At 53.4% G+C, this 5,293-nt stretch overlaps 1 protein-coding gene across 1 annotated transcript in view; it reads right to left on the bottom strand.

Moving 5' to 3' along the window:
• Window positions 1–4,890, bottom strand: part of PACSIN1 (protein kinase C and casein kinase substrate in neurons 1) — a 59,228-nt gene extending 54,338 nt beyond the window's left edge. Inside the window, exon 1 of the mRNA XM_003789112.2 lies at window positions 4,701–4,890. The gene's annotated coding sequence lies outside the window, so the exon portion shown is untranslated. The remainder of the gene's footprint in view (window positions 1–4,700) is intronic.
• Between the last annotated feature and the right edge of the window lie 403 nt (window positions 4,891–5,293).

The following is a 5,293-nucleotide window of genomic DNA, read 5'->3' as shown; positions in this document are numbered from 1 at the left end:
CCATAGCACTCTACTGAGGGTAACAGTGAAACTCTGTCTCAAAAAAAGAAAAAAAATCGCTCAGCACCTGTAGCTCAAGTGGCTGAGGTACCAGCCACATACACCAGAGCTGGCAGGTTCAAATCCAGCCCAGGCCTGCCAAAAAACAATGACAACTACAACCAAAAAATAGCCAGGCGTGGCCGGCGCCTGTGGTCCCAGCTACTTGGGAGGCTAAGGCAAGAGACACGCTTGAGCCCAGGAGTTGGAGGTTACTGTGAGCAATGATGCCACGGCACTCTACCCAGGGGGATAGCTTGAGGCTCTGTCTCAAAAAAAAAAAAAATTGAATGCTATTGTCAAGAAGATAGTGCCAACAAAGTATCCCCAACTGAAGTGAGAGTTCCAGTTTTCCATGCCCTCTGCCAGATAAGAGCTTTATTATGATGAGGATTTTTATGTCTTGACTGGATTAACCTTATTTAGTGACTCCATCCTGATCATTAAATATCCCTTTGTCCCACCTGAGAGAACTATCACTTTATTATGTCTCGGCAGCATTAGGGATCCACAATCCACAATTTAGGAGCTACTCTCCAGACCGTACATACAGAAACAGTTTACACAAAGTTTGAAACATCTCCTATATTTCGTTGTACTTATTGACCCCTCCTTCAGTACCAAAGAAGAGAAACCTAGGACCCTTACACTATCCCTCTCTCTCAGCCCTCCCTATTCCAGCCTACAGTGGCCACATGTAGTTAATAAGAATTCAAGACAAGGCTGGTAATCCTAGCACTCTGGGAGGCCAAGGCAGATGGATTGCTTGAGCTCACGAGTTTGAGACCAGCCTGAGCAAAAGTGAGAACCCCATCTCTACTAAAAATAGAAAAACTGAGGCAAGAGGATCGCTTGAGCTCAAGAGTTGGAGGTTGCTGTGAGCTACAACGCTATGGCACTCTACCCAGGGTGACAGCTTGAGACTCTGTCTCAAAAAAAGAAAAAAAAAATTCAAGAAAACTAGTTAAGCTCAGCGTCTATGGCTCAAACAGCTAAGGTGCCAGCCACATACACCTGAGCTGGAGGGTTTGAATCCAGCCCAGGCCCAACAAACAATGATAGCTGCAACCAAAAAATAGCCGGGCATTGTGGTGGATGACTGTAGTCCCAACTACTTGGGAGGCAGAGGCAGGAGAATTGCTTGAACCCAAGAGTTGGAGGTTGCTGTGAGCTGTGATGCCAGAGCACTCTACCCAGGGCAACAGCTTGAGGCTCTGTCTCAAAAAAAAGGAAAAAAGAAACTACTTAAATTTGAGTTTCAGATAAATGACAAAATTTTTTAGTACAAGTATATCCCATGCAATATTTGGGACATACTTAAAAACAAAAACAAATTTGTTCATCTGAATTTTAAATTTAACTAGGCATCATGTATATTAACTGGTAAACCTACCCCAGTCCCCATCTAGCATTCTACTGTCAAGGATTTTTAAATAGTAGCCAAAGCTTCCTGCGCCCTCCCAGTCTTCAGGGTCCTGTGGCCCCTCACACCCAAGCTTGAGGTCTCCAGAGGCACCGCCCCACCCCCACAGACACACTCCCTTTTTGAAAATGGCCCTGCCAACTCCCCTGTGTTAGAATTCCTGCCTCCCCACACCAGCTGGGGTCAGTGTCCTGTTGGTCTTGCCCCTACAGACCATCTCCATGTTCCTTCCAACCCATTTTTCTGGTGGTGCAAACTGTTGCCCCAGCTGCCAGGGTGTGTTAGTTGGTGACCTCAGCCGGCAGCTCCCTCAGGCAGCACAGCTACCACAGAGCCATCTGCCCAGGGCACACCCACATCCAGTGCCTGCCTGACGCTGTGGTCTAAAGTCCTGACCATCCAGCAAATCCGCTCTGAAGGGCCATGCTGGCCCCAGAGCCCTGGGGGCCTCTGCCTGCTGGGACAGCACCAGAGCTCCTCTCCTCCCTCCATCCAAGGAGCTTCCCTCCTCCTTCCCTGCTCTCTACAGTGAGGCTCCACAGTTCGGCACCACTCCCCTCCTACCTGCCAGTCCCCCAAGTGGCTTCACCCACCCAGTCCCAGCCTTCTCCTCCAGTCCATTGTGCCCCTGGCTGGAAACCAGCCACAAAGTACCCACAGCAGGTAGGTCTGACAATGGCTAATGGGTTTCCTTCATTTGGCTTTCCAGTACATTCTAAATTCTCTGTGGCAAACATGTATTACTTTAGTAATAAGAAAAAATTATACAAGCCTTTTTTCTCCTTAAGAAAAATGTAAACCCAAAACAGAACAGCCCTCTTCCTATCTGGTACACTCACTCCTCTCCCAATCGTCCACCTGCTTTCCCAGGGAGAACCCTCCCAAATCAGTGAATGCCCCCACCCCTAATGTCTTCACTGTCCTTTCTCTCCCAGCAGGTCCACAGCCAGTTTGACTTCTCCAGCAAAGGCTTTCTGCCATCAACTTGGTCTTACTGGAGAGTACATGCAAATTTCTGAACAGGTTCCTCATTTCCTACTGGGAAAGGAAGAATGCTAAATATGTCCTGAGATGGGAAGATTGGTGAGGATGGGACCAAAAGTCACCACTCCACAAGTACAAGCTGGGGCTACTGTGCCAGGCCTTGGAGATGCAGCAAACAGGACACAGACTCTGCCCCCCATAGACTTCACAGCCTCGTGGGGTGATGACAATCAAAAGCCCAAGAGGACACTGTGTGACAGAGGTTCTAGGAAAGGCAAGAAGACTGGGGAAGAGGTTCATGGGGGGGGGGTTTTGAGCCCAAGCTGCTAAGGCTCCTGGGAGGAAGAGAAGTGTCTATGTGGGGGGGTTCCTGGGGTGAAAGGGAGTGGGCAGGAAGAAAGAGGAAGAGGAGGAGGCAGAGCAGCCCATGCAAGGGCCTGCAGGTGAGAGAAGCATGACTTGCTGGAGGAACTGAAAGCCCGTTCAGGGCAGCTGGGGGCAGAAGGAGGGTGAAAAGGGAGAGTCAACTCAGGCTCAGGGAGGGCGGCAGAACCACATTAGGAGACTGCATGGCTGTCAAAGGAGCAACAGGGCCAGGAAAAAGCTCTGCAATGTTGACATTCTCCACAGACACAGCCTATGGCTAGGCCAGAACCCTTGGTGACTGCCTCTTTCTCTGAGCTGGGTTTGCTCCTCCATGCAATGGGGTCATGAGACTTGACCAGAGTGGCTATGAGGACCCCAGAGGTTGAGGACAGCCTGGCTTGGGCCTTCTCAGCCTCCCTAATGCTGAGAGAGCTCAGGTCTGAGCTTAGTACCCAGGAGTAAAGTACCAACAACCCAGTGGCCTGAGGACGGCCAGGCCTTTACACAAGGCCACCATGCCTGGATTGGGCTTGGGCATTTAAACTAGGGCCCCAACAATACCCTCTGGAGTCAGTGAGATTGTGACACATCTTCAAAAGCCATAGCTGCCCATCAACTCCAGGTTAAGGAAAGGCCTAAATAGAACTGTGTGGTTTGGGTGGCTATTTGGACTAGGGGGTAGAAAGCCCAAGAAGGGACTCACCTCTCTCCTTCAGGTTGCCAGCTATTTCCAGAGTTCACATTCTTTCAATCATTCTTTCATTCCACAAATACATACTTGGTGCCAAACCCTGGTCAGGTGCAGGGGCAATGACAGAGATAAATCAAATGGGTTCCTAGCCTGAAAGTACTTCTGGCTTGGATGGTGACAAACAAGACACAAATAAATAAGCCACAAGGCCAGCTGGGTCCAGGAACATAGGACAGGAGGCAAGGAACTCACCTGGGCTATCAAGGCAGTTGCCTGGAGAGGGTGGCTTGAGACATGAGATGGAAAGGCCAGGAGGGGGACGAGCCCCCCAAATCACTGATAGTCCTGTTTGTACCCTAGCTCTGCCAGGGGCGGGGGCAGTGTGGGTTATTTATGGTTGTGCCTAGAAAAAAAAGCAGCCATATCTGTCACTGCCCATGTGGTACAGAGCTGGGCTGTTGGGGGTAGAGGACAGTTGGGGCTTGAAGCGGGGTCTGGCCAAGCCATGGGATTTGCCACTGTGTCCCCCAAATCTTGATGCCCTTTAACGTTTCCCAGGCCCCTGTAAAGTGAAAATAAGGGAGAGAGAGAGCTCCAATAAGCAGCAAGTGGCCCAGGGCTTGAAGAAGAGGGCAGTGACCAGCCCAGCAGCACCATCACTTCTGCTGAATCTGCAGGCCTTTCAGCATCACCTCCTTCTCACCTTCTATTCCCTCCCATCCCAGCTGTGGGGGAAGGAGCAGAAGGACAGAAGGAAATACCTTTAATCATAAACCAGACAGCCATCAGCTGCTGTGTTTCTCTCCATCCCACTCTGATCCATAAATAGCCTACGCACCAAGCTGCCACGAGCCCACCCACCCCTTCTGGTACCAGAACACCCCAGGCCCAGGCCCCAGGTTCCCCAGGAACCTATTTCCGGCGCTTTCCCGAGGGCAAAGCCTCTGCTCTCGGCTCCGTCCCCAAGGGACATCCTAGCAGTCCCAGGGTGATAACCTCAAACTCCCTGTCATCTGCAAAGCATCCCTGGGCGCTCGCCCACCTCTCTCCAGGTGACTGCACAATCCTTTCCGCACAACCCCTCTTCCCCCTCTTTGGCCCAGGAAGATGTCAGTCCCGGGGCCCACAGCCAACACTCACTCCTCGGACCTCGCGCCCCCCGACCCCCGCCCTCAATCCAAGGCCCAGACCCCCTACCTGGTGGCAGCAGCGCCGAGAGCACCTCCGGTGGGGCCAAGGGGCGAAGCTGGGCGTCCGGGGCCCGGGTCAAGCCCGGAAGACTTCCCGGGGGAGGAACGGGCTGGCGCTGCCGCTGCCACCGCGTCTCTCCGGGATCTCTCCGGGGCTGCGGGAAGGAGGAAGGTCAGAGCCGAGGCGGGAGGGGGGATGAGGGAGGAGGCGCACGGACGAGCGCAGATTAGAGAGGCATTTTTAGCAAGCCAATGGCAGCGCGGGCAGGGCGGCGCGGTGGCTGCGCAGGTGGAAGCGCCTCGGCTGTTGAGGAGGCAGCGACCCGCTAGGCAGGCGCGGGGGTGGGGGCGAAGGCTCAGCTTCCCCCGCTCTCGCAGCCACCCTGCCCCGCTGTCTGCTGCAGGGGCGGCTCGCGGCGGGGCGGAGCGCAGAGGGCCCTCCAGGGCGCCCTTCCTACCCAAGCCTCCCTGCAGGCAGGATCCGCACCGGGGTGGCGCTCCCGCCCCTCTTTACCATTTCCCCACTGCCTTGGCCTTTCCTCCTCTCCTCAACCTTGCGCCCATGTGGGGAGATATGTTTGAGATGTGTGCGTGAGCCGA

The sequence above is a fragment of the Otolemur garnettii genome, unplaced genomic scaffold (assembly GCF_000181295.1).
Source record: "Otolemur garnettii isolate 467f Iridium unplaced genomic scaffold, OtoGar3 scaffold00031, whole genome shotgun sequence".
Lineage (NCBI taxonomy): Eukaryota > Metazoa > Chordata > Mammalia > Primates > Galagidae > Otolemur > Otolemur garnettii.
This window is presented reverse-complemented; position numbering and strand designations above follow the sequence as displayed.